This window comes from Podarcis cretensis (assembly GCF_951804945.1).
Source record: "Podarcis cretensis genome assembly, chromosome: 7".
Classification (NCBI taxonomy): domain Eukaryota; kingdom Metazoa; phylum Chordata; class Lepidosauria; order Squamata; family Lacertidae; genus Podarcis; species Podarcis cretensis.
Window position 1 is genome coordinate 62,188,749 of NC_137176.1, and position 25,853 is coordinate 62,214,601.

Genomic DNA, 25,853 nt, shown 5'->3' on the forward strand with positions numbered 1-25,853 from the left:
AAACTGACATGTGTATATGCAATAATGCATATGTCATATGTGTATACATGAGCTACAGATGCAGAGATATATAATGTCACCGTATGCACAATATGTGTGTGCAAATAAATCCTCAATAATATGTAAATGATTCTCTATGGCTATAAGAGCAGAAATTTCCGATCTCAGACTCACTCTCTTTCCATACAGAGGCGCATTCCACATTCATTATCCCAGGCATATTTTCTTCCTTTAAAAAAAAAAAAAAAGGAGGGGGGGGGAGAGAGAAGAGAGAGAGAGAAAGAAAGAACTTCCCTGGTGGGAGGAATAATTAATTTGCACCCATATCTTTTCACATTCCTGAGCAGTTATGAACAGCAAATCTTCTTTCCTTCCCCTCTGCCTCTTCTCTCTCTCTTTAATTTTCCCCAGCCATCTACTTTGTGTGTCTGTGTGTGTGTCTGTGTTACTAATGAAGTTTGCAGACTTGTGTTTGTGTCCACGAGCTGCTTCCCTGCTGCCCGCTCTGCTTTAGGGCCAGTGGTGTGGCTCCCGCAGCCCCTGCGAGCCCCCAGCAGCAGCGGCAGTAAGTCCGGGCTGCGCGTCATTTGCAGTCTGGAGAATGTTGATCACCTCACTAATTACACCTCTCTCTCGCTCGCTCGCTCGCTCTCTTCTCTCTTTCTCTCTCTCTCCCCCCCCTCTCTCTCTCATTCCCAGAGTGCATATCGGGAATAGACACACAAAGACATGCGCACTCAACTTAATCAGCCATTTTTTTAAACAGGGCTAAAACGATAATAATTAGCAGAATAAAGACATATCGGATTTTCATTTCCTTTCCTCCTTTTCCCAACCCCTTCACAACCAAACAGCGAGACCGCGGTCGCCACATGCTTTAACAACTCCCGGACCCCAAAGGACCGCTCCATGCCCCCCACTTCTTGCTCAATCATTTTTATTTCCACCCAATAAAGTTGGAGGATTATTTTTTTTTATTTTTTAATGAACCTTCTGTCGTTTACTTGGATGTGATCAGCTGTTAAGTAAATAAAGCAAAACAAAACAGAGAGGCGAAGATCCAGTAAGAACTGCGAGGGGAAATGGAAAGTAAGTTTTTTCTTTAACTTTTATTGAGTAGTTTGTGTTAAATTTAGGTCGAGTATCGATTATCTTTCCAGGCTGATCTTGCACAATCTTTGATATTTCGCTCTCGCTCTCCCTCTCTGCCTGCCTCTTTCTCTCCCTCTCTCCCTCTCCCTCTCTCACTCTCTCGCTCTCTCTCTCACACACATACACACACTCCCATCCCCAGATCCTCTCTATCTCTCCCTTTCTCGCCCCCCTTTTTTACCTCTTTCCCCATTTTTAGGTACCGCTTTACGGGAGGAGGGGTTCCTTCTTTCTCCCTTTCTTTTAAATTCCGGGAGGGTGGATGGGGCTCGGGCGGGGGTGTCCGGGGTTGTTTTTTCCCCCCCTTTTCACGCTGTAACTTTCGGATTAAGTGAAGGACCTTAGACGTTTTGGCGGAAGAGAATCTTTTCGGTGGTGTCTCTTTTTTCCTTTCCTTTTCCCTTTTCTTTTCATGAGCTGGGCAATGGTCTTATTTGGAACCACGACACGGCTGTCAAAAGTACTTGCCTCCCTGTCCCCTTCTCCCCCTCCGACCCCCTTTAACCCCGGATTCCGGAGCGCGGTGCCTCTGGGGAAAGTTTGGGGTGCCTTTGGGGTCAGAGACGCGTCTTTGGCTTTCGATGCGCGGGGTGTGCGAAGGGCGCTGGGCTCCGAGGGCCCCCTGCGTCCTCCGCGTGCGTTTGGGTGTGTGTGTGTGTACGCGCCGGAGATGCTGTGGGGTGCTGTGCTTTGCGGCAGCCGGGCTGGGCGAGTGCCTCGGCTGGCAGCGCGGCGAGGAGCCCGTTAGAGGAGCGCACCGCCGCTCGCTTCCCCGGGCTGCCCGTCCCCAGCGCGCTGCGCTGCGCTGCGCTGCGCCCCGCCTGCCCACCCCCGGCTGCCGAGCTGGCTCGCCGGAGGAGCTCCGCTCGCCGCTGCCGGCTGGGGCTGGGGCTGGGGCAGCTTCGCCCGCCGCTTTCCTTTGTGAAAAGGCAGCCGCCGGCTTCCTCCTTCCCTTCCCCTCCTCTGCGCTCTCTCCCTCCTTGAGTCGGGGCTCCGGCGTTGTTGGGATCGGACCCTGGCCAATTTTTCCTTCCTTTTTTTTAATGTATAAAAAACCCATCGCTTCTTCTCTCCACCCCCCCAACCCCACCCCACCCGGCCCAATGCGGTGTGTGAGCCCGGTCCGCCCCTCGCCCTCTCCCGCCGCGGCTCCGGGTCTGGCTCGCCTCGAGTGCAGCTCTCCTCCTTGCGCCGCGGCTCCATGGCAGGCGCGCCTCGGCTTCCCCTCCCTGCGTTTGCAACCTGACCATCGCCTGTAAACATGGGGATCGGGAAACTTGGCCCCACCGCTGGCGGCTGGCGGCTTGTGGCCCCTCTGCCCTGCCCTGCCCGCCCGCCCGCCAGCCCCCTGCCCCTCGCCCCCCAGCGCACGCTGATGCCTTTCTTTTGTTACCTGCTAGCCGGAGGGGGAGGGGGGTCTCGATCTCACCGGCTGCTCGGGGCACTGGGCCCAGCCGAGAGAGGAGGCTCCGCGAGCCGGGTTCAGCCTCCGCGCCGTCCCGAGGAGGCTTTTTCGCTCCCATTCAATAACGCACACCCTCCTCCTCCTCCTCCTGTTCTCCTCCTCCTCCTCCTCTTCTTCCACCTTAGGTACCAAGACATACATCGCAAACATAACACCCCCCCTCCCCGCCCTCCCCACCACAAAAAAGCCTCTCAACCCACAGACAACTTGCCAGGCTGAAGATGGTGGATTTACATTGAGCCAGACCCCGCCAGGGTCACCCAGGAAGTCTGACTATCCCTCTATCTGACAGTTGCATTTCCTCTCCTCCATTCCGATCGCCTTTTTCATATTATTATTAACCCTGTTCCATTTTTAATCAAGGATCAGGTAGCTGGCAAAGGAGAGGGAGAGAGAGAGAGAGAGAGAGAGGAGGAAAAAAAAGAGAGGAGAGGGTTGATGATGTTGAAGGTGGATAAATATCTCCTATATTTATATTTGAAATTGTGATTCCCCTTTGGAAGGATTTCCAGTGGCTCGATCCTTAGGAGCGGTGGTTGAAGAGCAGATTGTAGTTTATTCTCTCTTTGAGAGTTTGGTGGATGTCTCAGTGGATGGATGGAAGGAAGAGGTAGTGAGCAGCAGCCTTGGAAGCCCTGCCTGTTGTTGGTTAGATTGAGGCAGAGACTTGGCTGCGATTGGGACACCACTGTGACATGGGCATCGATCGCTTCCATTGAGAGCAATGCAAAAACACAGTCTGGGTATGTAACACTCTCAGTGCCATCAACCCTTGTTTTACTTTCTATTTACTGACAAAACTGACAGAACAAGGCAAGTGAGAAGGGACTTTGCTTTTTAAAGGCTAGATAGGAAAGGGGGCAATGGAAAAGACTTAAAATAAACAGGACTGGAGGGTTGGAGAAGAAAAGAAAAAATATTTTTTTAAAAAAATATGATTGTTCCATTTTCTATTCAACGCTACTTTGAAGGAATTTCTTTCTCTTCTGTGCTATGGGATTCTAGAAAAAAATAGAATAGAATTGCAGTAACTGTAATACTGTAATAAAAAGCAATCCTTGCAACAACAGCGAATATCTATATCTGTTTATCTGTATATCTATATCAGGCTGTTTCAGGCTGCAGGAAGGCACACCAGAATAAAAGATGGCTAGCCAGCTGTTTTTAACCTCTTGCACCTGGCTTGAGAGCTGGGACTCACTTGGATTATTCAGTGAGCCTGGCTGAATATTCATACTGTAGGACCTACATGCTGTGGCTGTAGCATCATCTATAGGCATTGCCTTGGGTTTTGAAGGGTTTCTGCAAAGTAAACATGGATTTAGTTGTTTTCCTTCTAATGGCAATGAACATATAGGGCCAATTAAATAGAATACTTATAAATCTACAGAAGTGAAATCTGCTCAAAGAACAAAGAAAGGTCAAGTAAACCATCTGTATAAGTCACAATAGCAGTGGTGGTAGTACCTGCTGGTAGGAATAGGAGTGATACTACCTTAAATGCAAGCTTGTAGGGAATACATCCCTTGTATCTTTCACAATAGACATAAGGTTGTGTTTATATAAAGATTTTATTGTTCACCAGCAGAGACCATGTAAAGAACTATTGAGAAAATCACTGTTTAATATTGCAGAATTTACTGCTTCTATTCTGACTATGAGCTTAAATTTACACAATGGAATTTGATTATCTCTAATAACAGTATTAGATCCTGCACTGGATGGATGAGAATTGAGGTGGTTTTGTTGATTGCAAGGGTTTAATGTTGCATTTCAGAATCTGATGTGGTTTAGCCTTCCTTCCATTAACTGGAAAACCCCTGAGGTTTTACAATTATTTCTTAAAGATAATACATTTAAGATTGCATTGGTAGGCTGGAGAAAAGTCATATAGGCAAGAAGGGAAGCCCTTAATAACTCTTGAGATTCAGACATGTTCAGCAGTTAGATTGGCTCTGACTTCACCAAGGGTCGACAATGTGTCATTTCCATGAAGCCAAATTGCCCTCTGCCTATATGATATTAATGTGCAAATCAATATTTCAGGGATTAAATTTCCCTTCTTCATTTTTTATGGTTTCTACCTCAATAAGTCTCAAGTCTATTAGAAGAGGCTGGATGATTTAAAATCTTTCACTGCAGAATGGCTTGTTGTAGCCTTGTTTCACAGACCATTTTTGGATTTTCGCTCTAAAAGACGAAAGGCTTTGCAAAGAAGTTCATAGTCAATGTAGGGGCATGCGCAATACTGTAAAACCCTTTTCAATTTAGAGATAAAAAGGTATTGAATATATGCATATATATGATATATACATTGTGCTGCTTTAAAAATATTGTGTTAATCACTTATTGATTTATTTTGAAATCAATTGAGGCTTCTTTCTTGTTAGTGATTTGTTTGCATTTTTATGCATTTTTCCCACCACCAGCAGCATGCTTGGATTATTTTGCAGTGAGTATTATTTAGGTCTTCTTTGAAGAATATCTAAAAATAAGCATGTTAAGCTAGTTAACATAAGTGATATTAAAAGTCTGCTATTGAGGCTGAGTGATGTTAGTTGCATTGAATTAATTAAGAAAAGGGATCTTTTACTGAGATGTTAGTCTTTTAAAGTGGATGTGCATTGGTAGTTTTTATTGAGTGGTCTTTTGAATATTCATGATTAGTTAAAAATGGAAAGCGATCAAGGAGGAAACCATACATGGCAGAAAATTTAGGTCACATACAAGGTTGTGACTTTATCGCATATTGGGAAGGCCCTACTGTCTATCATTTTGATGCTGTTTTATAGGCTTAGACCATCTGGACCAAGTTCCGCACAGCTGCATTGATTTCGTATGTGATAGAACATTTTTTCCATTCAGTGTGAAATGTTCCTTCCTAAAAACATACACTAGACTCGCTTAATTTAGTCTGCTAAAAGAAATGTACATGAAAAAAGGACAAAAGGCTCTTTAATCTTTGCAAGCTGTTTGTTTTTCTTCAAGATTCCTGTCTGGGTTTGAAAAGTCGTGTTTATTGAGATGATTCTGAGGTGTGACATTAAAATAATATATGATTTCGGGGGTCTGTGCTGAGTCCTGCTCTTCTCCTTGCCTGTCAAAACACAGTTAATCTATTCTTATTTACAATTAATCTCAATAAAATTAATCTTAACTGTGCATTAGTCAGTGGCTTAAAATATCTAATTATATTCAATTAACTGCTGTCATAGTAATTAACACTGCTTAATTGCTTCAGCATATATTTATGTAAAGCTCATTAGTTCCTAGCTGCTCTTTTTCTTCTCTTCTCCTTCCTTTTTTATTGCTGTCACAGCACTGACATCAAATCCAGGCTCCCCCCCCCCCTTTTGAACTTTCAACATATGACAGTGACAATAAATGAATCTGTAACATTTTATTTAGCCTAATCTTGAGTGCTTTCATTTTTTAAAATGTAGCAATGCTGGGGCTTTAGAGAGCCTTCTCTCCCAGCATATTTGAAAATATTTTCTGTCTCTGTTGATGGAAATATGAGAAGCCAGGTTAAGCTTTGTATTTATAAATGAAGAGCTTTTCCTGCATCTGCCTTGGGGCTGTACCCACAAGGCAGAGCTTCCCTATTCCGAAATAATTCAAAGGGTTAAAGACTTGGCCAAGGTTCAAATTGAAAAGTGCCCAGGGAAAGTGCATGTGAATATGTACAGGTTTCATGTAATTAGTGCTTAATTATATTAACATATGCAAATTGTCAACTTTGGAGCTTGTTGAGCTGGCAAAGATCAGCCTGGCACAATTGCTGCATTGTTTTGAGACAATAATGGATTTCAAGTTGGATTGTGGAAACACATAACTAGCTATCTAATTTAACTCATACCATGGTGAAATTTCATTAGTCTCCATGGAGACTGGTTTAATTGTGCTGACTAATGTTCTGGGCTGCAGAATGTCCTAAAAAGAAAGCGTTGTTTGCCTAATCCACCTTACAATGACACTTGTTTGTACATGTTTCCTTTGTGTGACAATTTGCATATGCAAATAAATAGTTTCTCAGCCCCCATTTGTCACGGCTGTTCATTACCCATGAAGAGGACATTGTTACTAGGCTGTTACTGAGTCTCCCAAGACAGGATAGTGTCAACCAGTCCAGCCACATTCTTTCATAATTTGTTTCTGATTAATAGACCAGAGTGAGGCTCATTCTATTCAGGCCTCTGCAAAGGGAAGGTCAGTTCTGTCACTGAAAGGAGTTTCCGCAGCAACTGAAGTCCCCCCTCCCCTTTTCTTCTTTGGCTTAACAGAATCATATTTAAAATATTGTATTCTTGCTCTAAGGAAAACATCTTCTAATAATCTCTAGTTTCCTAAAGCAAAAGATAGAAAAACAAAGGAGATTCGGGTTTTGGAATATTAATCCTGTTTTTGACAGAAAGGTAAACTGATATAATTGCTTTTCAGTGGAAGGAATGGGGGTTTATACAAGTGTGAAAGCATCGGAAAGGATTAGCATTTTTTTGCATAATGAAAAGCTCTGCTGAATAGGGCACTGAATGGTTGACTGAATGACTAAGATGAAAGGAAGATGAAAATGCAAGCTTCTCTTTCTTTATGCCTCTGCTCAGCTCTCCCTAAAGTTATGTTTGTCCAAGACTTGAGAAAACAAGCAGAAGCTCAGATTTCAGCAACTTTATAAGATGCCTTGAATTTCCATCATCATGCTGATGAATATGTATGATAATGGTGCAGCTAGAAGATGATAGACACAGGTTTGTAAGTAGTAGCAACATTACAGACTAATCAAATATTGACTATTGGGTATCGAGTCTTCTCAGGGCTTTGCTTCTGGGGAGGGGCAAAGGTGAAAAAATATATTTTTAAATCAGAGGAATGTGTACATCAAACAATAGTAATAAGCTAAGTTTATTGAAGCTGTTATATGTAGGCATAGTTTTTAAGTTAATAAATGTTTTAATTGTTTTTTAAATTTTTTTTTACTGTGTTTGAACTGTGTATTAAGTGGTTAGTAACCATTTCGAGGATACAAAATAGGAATTGCATCAGTTTGATCCTGTCGATAGATAAAAAATACTTTAGATAGAAATTAGGCTGTAATGAGGTTGATTCTTAGTGTGCTTTAGTGCTCAGTTTTTGATATGTTTACAGTAGGGTCGTAAGTCATGTCACTAAGGACCTAGTCCCTACTCCTAGCAAAGTCAGTGATAAAATATCTATTGACTTAAATGGGAGCAGGAGGAGGCCTAAAGCTATGACTGTAATTGGTTAGCTGTTGACAATGTGATCTGTGCTTCTAATTATGTGCTCTCAACAGTAACCGGGACAGTTAACGTATTCTATGTGTTGATGCACTTTTACAAATTAAAAATTAGTTCCATGGCACATATGTAAATCAGATGTAGCATGGAAAAAATGATTATTTATCGGCTTGCATGTAAAATAGTATCTTTTTCATATCCCTGTAATTGTATTTGAAGTCACCAGAGAAAAATACTTTTGAATGCACCATATAGCAACTTGACTTATGTGTTTGTTTAAGGAACCTGTGTGTGTGTGCATGCGCAATTTGAGGACTATAGGTTGTATCCAAGTAAGTCATACTAAAGTAGATCCATTTAAATCAATGGACATGGCTGAAGTCTATTGATTTCAAAGGATCTACTCTGAGTATGACTTGGATACAACCAATATATGTAACTAGTTTGGTGGACTATTGTACATTTACAAAGTAAGTAAATATTTGTAAATAGCAGAAAGTTGACAGCTTAGTATGGAACTATTGTCAGAAGAGGTTTGATCTAAGATGACTCATGAAGCTTTCATGTCAGGAAAATTATTTATAACTTTGTAAACGTTTATTGCTAATGTTTGTGGATCTTTGAAACATAGTTTAAAATAATAAGAAAACTGATGTACCTTCAAAGTAAAAGATGCTTTCTGAGAACTTTGGGGAAATGTGTTAATTAAAACACATTAATTTATATTGTTAAGCAAGCGACATATGTTCTAACTGGTTGTTTCCCAACCATTGCTAGCTAACACATGGTTCATGGTAGTTTATGGGATGGGACATCTGCATTCTTACTGAGGATGCAGAAATCCAGGCTGCCCATACAGTAGGAATGCATGTACATTTACAACCCCACTGAACTCAGCATGAAACTTACTTCTGAGTACAGTACATGGAAATTATTTTGTTGCATGAGAATATAGAGAGTGAAATACAAACTCTTCAGCACATGTCTGTTAAGTGTAACTTCTATTGTGAAAAGTAGAATGTGTTCCTAAGTAAGTAGATTTTAAACCTTTTTTTACTGAGAAGCAAACCACACTGAGTATAACTGAGGTCATCTTCTTGTTTGTTTGTTTGTATGTATGGCTAGCTTTGAAATCTTACTACCATAATAATTAAGGGGAAATTGGAAATGGTCAGGTTCAATAGTCTTCATAGATCTAAGTCTTGCCATCCTTATAGAAGAAAAATGTCTACTTGTGACTATATAAAGTAGTTTAGGATATGCCAATTAATATGGATGTATTACAGTCTTCTGTAATAGGCACATTTTATTATTTTGTTATTCCAGTGTTCTCTTAAGTCTTTTTTGTTCTTTTTGCTTTAATAAGTTTGCACTCATAAAAGATTGGAATGCTAGAGTTGTCTAGAGGGAGATACTTAAAAAAAAAATGAAGAAAAAGGAATTATGTTGGAAGAATGGTTGAGCTGAGTTTTATGAGCAAAATGTTTACCATTTTAAGACACATTTAATGTGCACATCCCTTTTAATGAGCTTTCAGCTTTAAAAATATTTGTAATGTAATTTGTTTGTAATGTTTTTTCTAATTCTGGGAACTGATTAAAACCTGCCTGAACATTATTAATTTTTTTACATGCAGGCATAACACATTCATAGCTGTCACTGAACTGGGTGGGCAATATTAGTCCCTATAGCAGGGGGACATTTTTCTGTTGAGGGCCACATCATGGCATAGATAATCTGTTGTGGGCCACATACCACCAGCAGGAGGGGCCAAAGACAGGGATGGACAGGGGGGTTATTGTGGAAACCGCTTGTGATATTTGGATAAAAGGTAAAGGTAAAGGTACCCCTGCCCGTACGGGCCAGTCTTGACAGACTCTGGGGTTGTGCGCCCATCTCACTTAAGAGGCCAGGGGCCAGCGCTGTCCGGAGACACTTCCGGGTCACGTGGCCAGCGTGACATCGCTGCTCTGGCCAGAGCCAGAGCCAGAGCCGCACACGGAAACGCCGTTTACCTTCCCGCTGGTAAGCGGTCCCTATTTATCTACTTGCACCCGGAGGTGCTTTCGAACTGCTAGGTTGGCAGGCGCTGGGACCGAGCAGCGGGAGCGCACCCCGCCGCAGGGATTCGAACCGCCGACCTTTCGATCGGCAAGCCCTAGGCGCTGAGGCTTTAACCCACAGCGCCACCTGCGTCCCACTGATATTTGGATAAAGGAAGGTTAATAATAATAATAATAATAATAATAATAATAATAATAATACAGATGTGAACAAGCCAACCTCTTCTCCCTCCCTCCCTCCCTCCCTATTCATCCTCACCTAGTGGGCTGCTAGGGGAGGGACAGATTATTCTTGTCAGAGGTTTGAAGTATTCACTTGCAGAGGGCCTCCCCCCCCCCCAATTATTGCATCATGAATTTGGTTTCTTCTTCCATTCTCTCTCTCTTCCCACTTGCCTTTATGACATTTCTATCCCAGCTATCCTCAAAGCAGCTCAAAATGGCATACAGCACACTGTTCTCCCTCTACTCCTTTTATTCTCAAAACAACCCTGTGAGGTAGGTTAGTCTGGGAGAGTCATCCATTGAGCTTCATGACTACGTTAGGATTTGAACCCTGGCCTTTGCTGGATTATAGGTGTACCGTCAACTAAACCATGTGACTATATTTTGAAGAATCATTTCCCTTGTTTCTGGCAAACAGACAAGAATCAGATAAGAAGAAAGAACAGATACGCTTTGGTTGGACATCTTGCAGCAGAGACCTTATCTAGGAGACAACCCATTATGTTTTCTGGATCAGTTCTAGCTTGTTTTCAGCTTGACAAATGTTTTCTGTTTGGTTCACTTTCTATCAGTGAAAGACAGTACAACACTGGATACCTCAGTTGGTTAGATTAGTGCTGGTAACACAAAGCTTGCAGGTTTGATATTCCTGCATTGCAGGGGGTTGGGCTAGATGATCCTCAGGATCCCTTCCATCTCTACAATTCTATTATTCTATGTTCTAATAGTTCAGTTCTTGTTTATGTAGGGGAGTTCAGATATTCACATTATGATGTAGATTTGAACATGTAGCCAAGTGATTACTATCTCTGTGATATTTTATCCTAAACTTTATATATGATGGAAAATCCAAAACAAACAAACAAACACCCTTTAAAGTTGGAAGAGACAGAGACAAGGGATGTTAACAATTGTATGTTAACATCCATACAATTGAATGATCAATTGTATGATATTTGTTAGTTAATAATAATAATAATAATAATAATAATAATAATAATTTATTATTTGTACCCCGCCCATCTGGCTGGGTCTCCCCAGCCACTCTGGGCGGCTTCCATAAAAACCAAAAATACACTAAAATATCACAGATTAAAAACTTCCCTGAACAGGGCTGCCTTAAGATGTCTTCTGAATGTCAGGTAGTTATTTATTGCTTAACGCTTGATGTACCAGGTGTTAATAGAATAAAAAAGTGTGCAGTTGCAACAGTATTTAAGTATTACACATACCATCCTCTGTGTTTACAGATTCACTTTATTACTCCCTTGGTCTTTCTTGCCACAAAGCTTGGACGCAAAAGGCTGTTCCATACTATATTGCCTGGGAGTCTGCAATGCTGACCACTGCCAATGCAGCCTAACTCTCTTCTTAATGAACAGCTAGCTATATATATATACCAGTATTTAGATCATAGGTTAGAAAGGAAAAGTTTCAACACCAGCCTTAAGATGTACAGTGTGCAGGAAGGCATCCTTGCAATATGCAAAATATCCACTATTTCTTCTGCCACCATGTTGCTTTTCTGTCGACTGCAACCTTGTAGTAGGCCTCTATCCTCCCTCTAACTTTCCAATATAGGAAGATCTTTTAGGATGTTGATTTTTTTAAAATGTGCTTTTAATTCCTTCTGATTGGGTTAGTAAAAGTGCCACCACATCATTCTTAGGCGAATCCTATTTGAGTTGATAACCTGCATTTATTTATATATATTGTTCCAGATCAAAATTAAACGGAATAGAAACTTACAATTTTTCAGGTAGCGATAAGAAGGTTTCATTCACCTATGAACCATGTGGACACTGGAAAGACACCTTTGTCATATAAATGGAAGTGGCAGTTCATTTGTATATTGTAAAACAACATAAAATCACGTGATATTTAGGACATGTTTTGCCTTTAAACTAACTTTTGTATGCTTAGTTCAATTCTAAAAAGGTCGTGAAAAATTAATTAAAATCAAAAGCCTGCTTCTTTAGATGTAAATTCAGTTCATTCATGCTAGTGTAAACCTAGTATGTGACAATATAATTGAATTTAGAAGTCAATTTAGAATCACTGAGATTCACTTTGCCTTCAACATCTTTTTGTAATACAGTATTGCGATGTAGGACTAGATTGTGGGCCTATATGACTGAGGCTGAGGCCGAGGCCTGGGCATGGCTGGCTTTTATAACCAGGGAGCAGACTAAAGGGAAGTAGTTTTCCCTTTGGCCCACTCCCTAAACTGTGCCCCCACGTTCACTTGTGATTGACTGCAATCTCAGGCAAGCCCGAGCAGCCAGCACGGCCAGTGCAGGAGGACATGGTATCCTCCCTCAGCCATGCTGAAGCCAAAATATTGTCCTACAGCGGCAGCCATGCTGGACCGCAAGTGCCACTTCCCTCCATCTGGCAGGTAAGCGGCTGTTACTTTTGGATTCACCAATACTCCACACCTAGCTTGCGATCCTACTTGATTTTGGTCCTGTTTCTGTAAGAGAACACAAAAATGGTCTTCTTGAGTTTTTCCCATGCAGAGAGATAAAATGGTGAGGAAAAACTTCACTTAACTGAATGCATAGTTGCTCTCAGTGGCACAGGAGTAGAGCCAAGAAAAAGCTGGCAGTCCTAGATCCCACTATTATCTGCTTTACAACTTCAAAGGCAGAGTCTTCTCTGTTGCATCCAATTTGAGGTCAAGATACAAAGGACTCAGAACAACAAAGAAAACCAAACTTTTCTAGAGTTGCTCTGTTGTTAAATCTAGGTGAAAGTGCAGAACAACTTTCACTGTTTGACCTTTTACGTCTGGGCTACAGCCATGTCCATGGGCTACAGCCATGTCCATGAGACACAGGCCTCACGTTTAGTCTCATTTTTTACTCAATCAAATAGAATAGAATTGGTGGCCCTTCTTTCTCAATGCTACAGCACTCTGAAGAAGATGAAGCACATTCTTGGTGAAGTCCCTTTATTTTTAATCTTTGATCTGTCAACGGTATTTGTAGCACTGAAGTGAAACTCTGATCTACTATAGTTGAATCAGGATGTCTTTTTCATGCAGTTGGAACTTCAAGCTTCTCCTTGATAGGTTCTGTTCAGTTTCTGATTCATCACAGTGGTGTAAAGTTTATGAAACGTAGAAAATCATGGGCCAAAGTGATGAGGATGGTCAGTTTGTTGTATATGTGATGAAACCCTTGGGAAGTAAAGCTCTTAAGGCTACATTCTGAAAGTATAATTTATGTTTCAGAGGCAGTTCAATATCATAGTTTAAGATGTAAAACTTAAAATACAAACATTAGTTTTATTACTACAGTGCTGAACCTTAATTCTTAAAATCAGTGGTGTTGTCAAATACCATAAAACGAGCTCAGAGCATTCTGTTCATTTCTTGTATGTTGCAATAGTTTGCCCTAGTCACCAATGCTGTAAATTAAAGACTATCTTCTGACGTGTTAGCATTCATCCCGACTCTTCATTTTTGTTATTTAAAACATAGGGTTCCAAAGATGTTGTATTTGATTTTAAAAGCAGTTGACAGTAGTACATTAAAAGGATTTACAGTATTCATTCTTCGATATTTCAAGAATTATGAGAAATGTTAGCATAGTTTGTGATTGAAATTTTAAGTGGTATAATAGTTTGTTAATTACATGGGCTGCAATTCATAGTATTTATTTATTTTACTAGCAGTAGTTGATTTTCCTATATAAGATCTGCTTTATTTATGCAGTTTTGACATGTGAAATGGGACAGTCCTGCTTCTAGGAAGGTGGCACAAAAGTTATTCAAGAGGTGAAGACTTGAGGAAAAATAGGGTGAATCACTTCTTGTCTGAAATGAAGCAGGGTGCAGATTAGGAACTATTAAGAATTGCCAGGAGTTGCTGGTCCTAGAAGCCTGTTTAAGTGCTCACTGTCAACAGGAAAATCACGGGCGGCACTTAAAGTGGCTCACCTCTGATTTATTCATAAACCACACATGAGCACTTGGCTTTGTTCTTGCTCTAGTAAGGGGAACTGATTCCAATAAGAACAGGGATAAAGAGCTTCTTGCATGGTCCAGAAGTGAATAGCACTTTACCTCAAAGCATGACCTCCATTCCCAAGATCTGTTGTGTTACAGTTGACTCTGTCTCTATGTTTATTCTCAGTTGAATTGCTAGGAGAAGTTACAACAAATACTTTGCAAAGCTTCTAGATTCAATGAGAACTCTGTAACTGGGACTTCGGTTCTTCTGCCTTGATGGAAAAATTGCTCTGTTTATTCTGGACCTAGTGATTTTCTTTCATAACGTTTTAGCTTTGGTGCTGCAATTGCTAATTTAGAGGGATGAACTGATTTTACCAAAGCTGAAATGAGAAAGTTTACTTACAGAAAATGCAAGTGAAGTTACATTACAAAAAGATAGCTAGTGTCATCCTAAGAGTCAGAAAATTGGTTCCCTAATTTACTAGGCATGTTTGATTGATTCACTTTATTTATGTGTCTCTAAAAATGGGGGAAGGGACATTTAGAAGACTTTTAACTGGCATGTTTGCACTAGGGCAGAGGTTGAGTACAGTTACTTAAGTCCCTTGAGAAACATTTAGTTAATAGTAGTCATGTTCTGATCCTGTCCATATCTGCCCTTTTCTTATTTAGTGAAGCTTATTTGTGTTTACTTAGGTTTAGATACGTTAAAACTGACTTGCATTTTCACAACAAATTTAACAAAAGAAGAATCATAGTGGAAGATAGTGATGAGAGTTAATGATATGTCTTTAGATAAAGCAGTACTTGTGTGCAATCTGATCACTGCTATCAGCTCATTTGTCATGGCTGAAGTGAAAATGTCAGGACCAATGAGCGTATGAGTGCTGAAGGGGGCGAAAGGGCTTTTGGAGACACTTTTGTGCTGGGAGTGGGCTATAGCTTAAATGCAGCTCTAGGGAAATACTTGGATTAGCAAACTCTGTGCACAAATCCCTAGCATAACAGAATTAGTTGGGAAAATGAAGTTTGTTGTTGAGGGGTGGGGGGAGAAGGGATAATTTCTGTCACACAGCCCTTGGCTGCAGCCCCATAACTGTAAAATAGTGAGGCATTGTGTTAACTAAATTTAGTGATGCAAATTTACACGTTCCAGTAAAATGACTGATATCCAACATCACAGCCTGGTCTTATTGCAGTTTAGCAATTGTTTAGTTTAGTTTAGCTCTATGCCATCATGTTAAAATGCAGAATATCTTTTACATTCTGAGAAACTGCATCTTAGTGACTTTTCAGCTTTCAGTTGAGAGTTAATTCTATTAGGACATCTGTGGGAGGTAGTGTAACAAAAGAACCATCAGAGTTGAATGACATTTATCATTCTTACTTCCTATGGATATTTTTCTCTCTCTGAATTTTTAATTCACAGTATCTAAATATTTCCATGGAGTAGCTCCTTTTCTTTATATTGCAAACCAACTTTCATCTGGCTCCAATGGAGCCCAGACTCTTTTTCCAGTGCAGTTGAGAGACTGGCCTCCTTAAGGCTGACTTGTATGTTACAAATAAGTGGTAGGGGCAACCCATCCTACTTCCTATGTCATAACAGAAGCAGGGAAAGAAGAAGCTCAAGTCACGTACACTACCTTTTTGACCATTTATTTTTTAAGTGTGAAGCAGCTCTCAGTATCTATCCATTCTCTCGCAGAGCCTAGGGCTTGCCAATCAGAAGGTCAGCGGTTCGAATCCCCGTGACGGAGTGAGCTCCCGTTGCTCAGTCCCTGCTCCTGCCAACCTAGCAGTTCAAAAAATGTGCGGGAGGCACGTTCGCAACCTGCACCGTTCGCAAACCGTAGCACCACGTAAGTCACGATTTGGCACTTCTGCGCATGTGCAAAGTGTGGCATGCGCGAGCACCGAAACCTAGAAGTAACCCGTTCCGGTACTTCCGGGTTCAGTGCAGTGTGCAACCCGAAATCGCGTAACCTGAAGCGTCTGTAACCTGAGGTACCACTGTAGATATATAGGTACCACTCTGGCAGGAAGGTAAACGGTGTTTCTGTGTGCTGCTCTGGTTCACCAGAAGCAGCTTAGTCATGCTGGCCACATGACCCGGCTCCCTTGGCCAATAAAGCAAGATGAGCGCTGCAACCCCAGAGTTGTCCCGACTGGACCTTTACCTTTAATTAATGTCAATTGTGTGCCGCCTTTTTCAGGGCCCAAATGGTAATTCCTAGGCTTGCCATTTGAAATGTGACAGGTAAAGAGGCAGTTCAGATGGTGATTATTTCGTAGCGGAAACACATAAGCACTGTCCTGGAGTTATGCACCTTTGCTTCATATTCAGAACTGCACAGCGTCAGGAGCATGCAGTTGTGGTAGCTCTTAAGTGTGATTTATTCTTCAGCAGTGACTAATTATCCAAAGTTTTAGAATTTCAGGAGTTGAAAGCATAGGAACCTTGATGGAAAAGAATGTGACAACCTTGTTGCAGAGATCAAATGATAAAGCATCTACAGGAGTTTTTCATGTAGATTGTTTCTCAAACATTTGTAACCGTTGAGCAGTTCTGCTGTGTATATTCTTTGGGCTGAGTTGAAATAATGTTTGTTAGGCTAGCCAGCAGTAGATAGCTTCATCTGGTTAGCCCTCATTCTTATTACTAAATGGTTTTCTGATGGTTACTTTTCCACTCCTCTGGACTGAAGATAGATTCAAGAATGGTCAGAGCTGAATGTCTGGAACTTGATGGTGAATATTTAGCCACCTTTGGCTATCTATCTTTGTCTCACAATATTGTTCATAACAATAAGAAGGGGAAGCGGAGACTTTGAAGTTGCCCAACAAAAGTGAGCTCCAGAACAGCAGACTGAGCAGGCACATAGGTCACCCAGTCAGAATCTATTCCACTATGATGAGATATTTTGTATTTAAATTTAAACAGTAATTATTTCCAAATGTGTGTCTATCTACACTCACACAAACACACACAAGCTTATGCAAATTTTATGCAAACCTCTATCCTCATTTTTTGTTTAGACCAACATAATGACCAAACAAATGGTGCATTTATTTATTTACTAACACAATTTATATTGCTCTCCTTCAACACAGATATGTTCTCAAGATGGTCAACAGTGTAGGAAGGGGGGGAGGATAATCTAAGATATGATAGGATAGTAATAAAGCATTCAAACATCAAATCAAAACAATGAGCTAAAACAACAAAACTGAAAAAGATGGCAAACTGAAATAAATGATAAAATTGCATTAAAAAATGCTTAAGGAAGTTAAAGACTTGTTAGAAGTCTAGAAAACAGAAACGTTTTCCATGGTGACTAAAAGACAGTAGTGAGGTCTGTAAGCAGGACTTCTTCAGGAGAGGAACCATCACGAAAAGTGTCCCTCTGCAGTTGCCACCTGCTGCATGTCAGACAGCAGTGAAACCTAGAAAAAGAACTCTGGTGAAAGATCTCAGTGGACAGCAACCCAGCTCAGTGTTCTGAACTAGCTGCAGTTTCCAAAATGTCTTCAAATGCTGCCCTTTGCAGTAATCCATCTGTGAAGTTTCCAGGTCATGAACAACTGTGGTTAGGCTATCTCTGACTAGGAGGGATCACAGTTGGCTTATCGGCCTCAAATGATAGAAGATCCTTTATGTCACTGAGGCTACTTGAACCACACAATTCACACTTGGCTGCCTGGGTAGACACACTGCTGATGACCTCCACTGCTGATGACCTCCATCTTCTCAGGACTAAGTGTCCATTTATTGACCCTTGCCCACTCCATTTTTGTTTCTAAATATCAGACTGGCACTTCTGCCTCACCTGACTCAGCTTGCCAAGAAATAACTTGGGTCATCAGCATATTGATGACATCCAGCTCTATAATACTCATTCAACACCTTCCTATAAATGTTGAACAACATAAGGGGCAGATGAATCCTTAGACATCCCATAATATTAAAGTTATGGGGTAGACATCCCACAATGCCCGCTTCTGTAATCCATCCTCCAGGTAGGAAAACAGCAACTGAAAAACAATGTCTTCAATTCCCAATCCAGAGCACCTATCCAGAAGAATACAATGATCACTGGTGTCAAAAAATGCCAATAGATCCAGAATAACCAACTGAGTTGCATTTCCTTTGGCTTTCTCAGTGCAGGTCACCCATCAGGGCAGCCAAGGCAGCTTCAGCTCCAAATGCAGGCAACAATCCAGACTGAAATGAATTCAGAAAATCATTTCCACCCAATAGTGCTTGGAATTGCTGGCAACCACTCAATCTAACACCTCATTCGAGAAAGGGACTAGCTTTGGCAACTGAGCCTAAAGGTGGATTGTGTCCTACCTTGTTTATAGTTGGAATAACAATAATTAGGGGTGAAAAGCAGAGAGGTTTTTTTTTTTTGGGGGGGGGGGGTTTAAGCCAAGCGGTTTGAAAGAAAAAACAGGTTTGAGAGCAAGTAGGATTAAGAGCAAGTAGGATTCTGACTGCATGCATTTGTGAGCAAACGGCTTGCAACAGCACCTTGGGAGCTGGCTTAGTTGGAACCAGAAGTGCGATCAGAGTTTCACTTGTACAATGAAACTTTTTTCCATCCTCCTCAATGCAGTTCCCTACTGCCCTGGAAAATTTACTTTTGAGGGTGAGGAGACTCTTGTGAATAGTGTCTGATATGGTTTGACCAGCTGCAGTGGGATGAAGGAATCAGTAAAATTGGGGGGGGGGCACCTTGCATGAGTAGAAAAGTATTTCTGTTCATGCAATATGCCGTTGATTCCAACCAGATGTAATATCTATGTTCTGGCATAGGTTTCTTTGGTTGTGCAGCTAGATGCTGCGTTTTCAAGAGTGTTCCATCTGTGACAGTGAGCTTTAACAGCTAGAACTGGACATGCCAAGTTACCTTGCCTCTCGTGTAGGAGTTTTGAATAAAATTGCCACAATGGTCTTTAAACCTTAAGCACTTGACTGCCTTCTTATGTGCCATTTTGAACTCTATCAGCAGAGTAATTTATTTTGTCTAACCAAAACTTATCTTTGTAACAAGTAGTCTCTACATTTCTTCTATTTCATGTTATTTTCAGATACCATACTTGTGTACTTTTTGGGTGTGTATGTTCAGTTCTATTGATTTACAGTGTGAAAAATCTGATACCTGTTTCCTGCTCTTTTGGTATGCATAGTCAAAGGGGACTGATTAGATTCTCTTTCCCCACCAGACACTGGGATGTTTTAAATGTATAATTATTGTTGCATGTCATTTGATAGCTGTACTAATTGCTGCCAACCATTGTCTGTTTGCACTTAATGCTGAAACCTGATCAACATCCTGCTTTGGTTGATGTTTGGTGGTAAACTTTAATTAACTCTTATTGCATTGAAGAAGAGCTCAGCCTCAGTGCTAACTAATCATTTACCTTCATTATGCCCTGACAGCTCCACTTGTTCCTAGTCTTAATAGATACACTAGTCAGTAAATAAACCTCCAAGTCTTTATGCCTTGAAGTTGTTGCACATTGATATTTTGTTGCTTAAAGTATGAAGATGATGGGCTAAAGAACTATTTTAGTTAGTTTTGTATCTGGTAGTAGCAGATACCACTCGAAAATGGTCTTTTTTATACCGGGGCATTTTTATTTTCATTGGAATGGTAACTGTAGATTTAAGATAGCATTGCTGCTTAAATGCGGTTCTTATATGCATGTATCTTTTGAATCAATGCAATTAAATCTGTCTCCTGTTGGAATTCTTGTAATTATTTTTACAGAAATACTTTTCATGTAATGATATTGAAGTTAAGTAATCAAGTTACTGACAGATCATGTAAAATTCAACTCAAAATTGCTGGCTCCTTGATTTTAATTTGTCTGACATCAAGTTTGTTTGAAAAGGGATAATATGTAGTTAAAGCAAGGAGCTCATAATTACGGCTGACGTTTGTTTGTTTATAATGAAAACTAATTAAAGTTCATACATTTTAAAACACAAAAGTTAATTACTGAATTGTTCACTTCACTTATGCAGAGCAGTCAAATTAACTTGCGCTGGAAAAAAATGACAAGAGGCTTTGCATAATAAAAACAAATGTCCCAGCTGATCTTTCACTATCCAAACAAAATTTGCCACTAGATTATTCTAGAACAATAGGTGGCTTATGAATGGCTAAGCTTTGTTTAAAACCTTATTCTAGTGACAGGCTAGATGTCTAATATGAAATCATATTGAATGCTACAGTCCAGTGCACAGGGGCATATGTTAAGTTCTACTGAAACCTGTGTCATTGAACACAACTCCCATTCATTCCTAGGGACTCTACAGGAACAGTTCCTTGTGGACTTGCTCCTTAAGTGTGGCAGTGCTCCAGTCATAAGTGGTATCATTACTTTCATTTTGTACAATCTTCTGTATTGTACTTAAAAGCCTCTTCTATATTCTGCTGCATTATGATCTTTACTAGCATTGCAGTATTGCTAATTACGCAAGAACTGCAGTGCTTACTTAAATATTACTTAAATAAACTGCAGTGCTTACTTATTTTTTGGAAGAAAACTACTACAGTATTGTTATATAGCACTAAATGCTTTAAAAAGTATTTTCTTCCTCTTCTGTGTATTATTAGTCTTAGTAAATTTAACCTGTGTGCCTAATCAAATCTGCAAGAATGGTTTTGAATAAAAGAGATTGTGATATTTATAAAGTATATTTGGATGGTAATAGACAATTATGTCAAAATATTTATTGTCTCATATTTACATAGTAATACAGATATGAAGGCGTTGCTGTTTCAGCTTTTGATATTAATTATTTGTTCATTCTGACCCTAAACATATGTATTCAGATACCAAATGGAACCTATGTCTTAGCATGCACAGAAGATTGCTAATTTAAGTGACATGTGAAACCAATATATTTTCTCTTTTAACGTTTACAATTGTTAACATCCTTTAAGGCTTCAACCCTATGCATGCTTACTTGATGGCAAATTCTGTTTATGTCAGTGGTACTTACTTCTCAGTAAGTGGTGTGTACTTCTGAGTAAATATGATTAGGACTGGGCAGCACAGTATATGATGTATACTAATATTGGATGCAATGAAATAGATTAAATTGTGATGGTTTTACAAATGGAGGCCATTGATACTTGAATAAACATAGTAAATGTGACCAATAAATTCCAAAATAATAAATGTAGTGGATTTTAAAGGAAATAAATAAGACCTAATTGATCCTGTGGTGCTTAAGCTTTTGTGTTGGGCAGGATTATTAACTTGAACTTTCAAATCTAATACAGATTTTGGAGTGAAAAGAGAAACATGGAGCTCTTTTCAGAACATGCTTGTAAAAATGACTGTAATTTACATAACCTTTCATGGAGTATGTTGTGTGCAATACAATAAAGGGCTTGATTGATTTGTAGATTAATATTTATTTAGTAAAGGAAAATCAAAGGGATTAAGCAGTCATCATTGTAACCCTAATCCTACTTTGCATAGATAAGACAAAGGAAAGTGATTACTGCTTAAAGCTCACTAGGTCACTGCCATTCAGGTGCACTTTTGTCTAAAAGAAAGAAATGAGGAAAAAGTTGCTTTGCTCTATGAAGTGTTTTCAAAACTCCAGACTTTTAGCTGTAGGTTAAGTATTTAGACTTCATTTGTAATGCCAGAGCTTCAGCTAAACAAGGAACATGAGAAAGAAATATTGTCAATTATCATGATTCACTTTCTGGACTGACGTCACTGTGAAATATTAATGACCAAGCCACATGATTTGAACTCTGAATCTGCAGGTTAAATGTTTTCAAGGATAATATAAGAAATAAGGCCTTTGTTATAAAATGATTCTCAGGAGAAATCAGGCATACTCTGCAGTAGTTTGATTAGTGGAGAGCTGCTGGTCTTGCCCCAAAGGGAGAGCAATTGCTGTGGTTTAATGGAAACCGTTGGAGAAAATACAGGCGACTAAAGCAATGGTATTTCAGTCTTATAATTAAATTAAAAATTCCAAAGCATGTTATCTTGCTATCGTGTATGCTCTCCCACTGATTCTTCAGTATATAAAACATAGAAACTATCCTGAGAGGGAGGAAGAGCTCATCAGTCACATGAGCTTGCATTAGAATATTAGTATTAAAAATCCAAAAGATAGCCTTTAAGAATGATAAAGGAGAATGCATTGAAACAATATAGTGATTGAACAGCCAGTCTGGGATTCAGTTTGCAAACTTTTCTAGTTTTCTTTTTAAAGTGCTATTTTAAGTGCACGGTATATTTTGTTACATCCCTTTATTCAAACTTAATTACCTTCTCCCCTTTGTCGTGACATGGGTGGAAAGTTTTTGCCGTGTCAGGAGAGGTCGTCACACATTCTTTTGCAGTTCTCTTCATTAATTCCTTCTTGCAGAAGCATTTTCTTTCGTGCTGGGAAGGTAGAAGGGTGTAATAGAAGAGCCCTGAAACATCAGCAGGAAGCTCTAAGCTGGTTAATGCAGTATAATTGTCTGGACATAGACTGGTCTTTGTTTGTGTCGTTCACTTTGAATCAGCTGTAATTAACTCCAGAGTGTTTCCAGATTGCCAGCAAAGAAAAATTACAGCTTTTCTGTTTTAAATTGGAAAGCTCACAAAGACATTAACTATGCATATTGCTTTTACTTTGATATAATTCTGTTCTGTAAAAGGGTGAGGGGAACATATTTGGCACCCTTCCCCCAACCCTGGACACTCAAATCATACTATTGTAAAGCTGTTTGATTTAGGGTCTGTTAGAGTGTAATGGCTACTTAGTACTTTTGGTCTGAAAAATGTTTTCCTTGTATCATACAACTGCCACAGTATGTTGCAGTTGCTTCCATGGCTACTTTGGTTCTTCAGGGTTTTCGTTCATGTGATGGAAGCATGTTTTAGATGGATGTACAGAAAGCTTCCCACATGCAGCTAGGCTAGAATTCCATTATAGAAGCAGCATGGTAAGTTTTCTCTCTACTATATTTTGTACTATCTAAAACAATATTCAGTTCGACACTTAACATTTCTCTCAGAATGCACATTCATTACTTTTGTGCAGGTAGTTTTACCTGTCTTTGGATATTCTAAATACCCAAACTGTGAGAAAATGGACTGTTTTTAAATCTGTTTGACTTGTGGTCAGCCAAATGCCTGCCACACCCTGTTTAAAAGGTACTCTGTACAGTACTTTATAATTATGGATTCCTGTATGGTCTAAAATGAGTGAGCTGAGTGAGCAAGCCTCTAGCTAATGCATCTAATAATACAGCGCTGTATACAAAAGATCTGTCAGCAACTGATGCAAAAAAAGTCTAACCAAAATCCCCCCCTTTCTTCTGAATTTAACAATAAGGAATTTAAGTCTCAATGTGGCTTTAGCAACCAAAGAAAAGAAGCTCTTGGTGTCTGCATAATACCACTTTGATGGATTTTTTCATCAGCTCTCCGTACGTGGTAACAAATAAACAAGTATAATTATACTTGTGAAGGCCTATTCATTGCTTTGTCAGGATTAGATATATGTGCAGTTTTCACACTGAGCCTCTCTTTTGTCTTTGCCTAACTCACTATGACATATTGATAGAGGATCTGGGATGGGGAAAAGGCCACAGCAGAGACAGTGATGACCTTTTGGAAACTTGATATAATTCAAGGATTTTTATTTATTTTCTATATATATGTGTGCATCTGTGTGTGCGTGAGTGTGTGTGTGTGATTTGCAACTTGTTCCCAAATTCTGATATAAGTGAGCAACTTTTAACCCATTTTTAGCAGAGTAAATAAATAATCAAAGTGTTCTAAGATGTCTAAAGAGCAGATGGGAATAAAAACAATAGGCTAAGAAGTCTCTTGGTCTTCTTTCCCAGCACTTTGCACTGTGGCTAACCTAGCATTCCTTTCCCATTATTCTATCCTCTTGATCAGATCACGTTCTTTTTAATCATTTCACAAACACTGTCTCACTGGACCGTAGAAGAGGGCTGGGACAATATCAATTAAAAAAACAGAGGTAAACTGGCGTTTCTGATTCTTAGCTCTAATGGGAACTCTGCATTCTAAATGCAGAGGAATTCTCCTATTGTTCAGAAAAGCACCCCCTTTTCATTAGCAAAGCTGGCTGTAGGTGGGTTTTATAATTTGGCTGAGCAGAGTTTAGAGAAGAGTTTTTCCAGGAGGAATACAGAGGTTAGTAACGCAGGTTTTTGGTGTATTGTCCGTCTGTTCTGAAGAAAAGGAGTTATACGATCCAAGTCATTGGCCTTGTGAATTGCTGACAGAATTTAACATACTAAGCAGGTTAGCAGGTGCGTATTTATGAACTCATATGATAACAACTTTTAAAAAATGCTTTATTTTTGTTTTTTGTGATGTTTGTATTGCAGAGGAAAACTGAGTTCATTTATTAGTGCTTAAGGACAGATGTGAAACAAAGAGCTTAAGCTTTAATTTATAAAATGGGCTGAAATCTTTTATGTTGTAGTGGGGAGGGAGAAAAATACTATTTTAGGTTAGTGTACATAGTCTAGAGCACAAAATAGAGGGGGGCCCTGCCCACTTTGATGCTGAAGATGTTATACTAATAAAGTTCGTATATCTTCAGGCACCTGATGCATACAGCAACTCTAACATTTTATTGTTCATTAATGTACACACTGCACAACTTCCTCTGATATAACATTGATGATAAGCAGCTAAGAACTAAAAGATTTATATTACAGTTGTTGTGTATTGTGGTCATTGTTTCTGACAGTTGGCATGCAACTGTTAAGATTACCTGGACGGACTTACTTGTTGTTTCGTACTATTTACTCTATGTTTAGCGGGGGATTGGTTGGATATAATCCCCACCCCTCAAATCAGTTCCTGTAAAATCATCAAAAGGGGAAATGTAGCTGAAAGACTTTCTGAGATGGTGATTAGATAACCGACAGCCCAGATTTGTATTTGCCTAGAATTATTCCATGTATACTAAACACCAGCCCAGTTTAGGTATAACATGCATACTTGTGTGCATGGCACATTCTTGGAATACTTTTAAACTGCTGTTTACTACAGATCCTGGTTCCTAATGTAAATCTACAGGCATAAGAACTGTGGAACTTTTTCTTTTACTATTCTTATAAACATAATGGCATTCCTTAACATTTAGTTTTGGAAATTTCTCAGTCTGCATCCTAGCTCATACTTGCAAGGAGGGGAAGATGGAATAGTTACTTTAACATTGATATAAGATTTCTTTTTCTAGACCGCTTTAGGTAGACTTTATGAATACATTGTCTACTTGGATGCATGTATTGGTTGTACAAAATGGCATATGCAAAGGTAAACATGCCCATTTTGGGGCTAATTAGAAAATTATTAGGTTTTCATGCTTTTGTGATCAGTTTATTTCAAAGGAATTTTGGACTGTATGTATGCCATGAGCATAATTAACCTGGAGCTCATCAATGATTAAAATTACACACTAAGCTTTGTGATGTTTGATTCAGGAGCAATTAGTCTGTCAGTTGAGCCACCTCAGATACCAAAACTAATTCTGATTAATTTTTGCACTATGACAATCTTCTAATGTATCTTAAACAGATCACTTCTCTCTTTGATGGTTTGCTTCTAGGATTATATTTGATTAGATTTATTTCTTTTAATTAAGTGGCTACACTTTTTAATATTTTGCTACCTTTGCATTTCCTTGTTAATTTTTTAAATGGAAAAAAAAAA

The 25,853-nt window shown here is 39.6% G+C and overlaps 1 protein-coding gene and 1 long non-coding RNA gene across 10 annotated transcripts in view; one reads left to right on the forward strand and one right to left on the reverse strand.

Annotated features, from left to right (window-relative positions):
* LOC307219765 overlaps positions 1-2,797 on the reverse strand; it is a 39,184-nt gene extending 36,387 nt beyond the window's left edge. Inside the window, exon 1 of one of the 2 annotated variants that reach the window (XR_013840524.1) lies at positions 2,546-2,797. This is a non-coding gene — a long non-coding RNA (uncharacterized lncRNA). The remainder of the gene's footprint in view (positions 1-2,545) is intronic. The other variant, XR_013840525.1, reaches the window with a different exon arrangement.
* Positions 619-25,853, forward strand: part of ZFHX4 (zinc finger homeobox 4) — a 188,664-nt gene continuing 163,429 nt past the window's right edge. For 5 of the 8 annotated variants that reach the window (XM_079983018.1, XM_079983022.1, XM_079983024.1 and 2 more), the window contains exon 1: positions 619-1,089. The gene's annotated coding sequence lies outside the window, so the exon portion shown is untranslated. Of the gene's footprint in view, positions 1,090-2,839; positions 3,361-22,923; positions 23,096-24,327; positions 24,440-25,853 lie in introns of those variants that run through there. The other 3 variants (XM_079983019.1, XM_079983020.1, XM_079983021.1) reach the window with 3 other exon arrangements.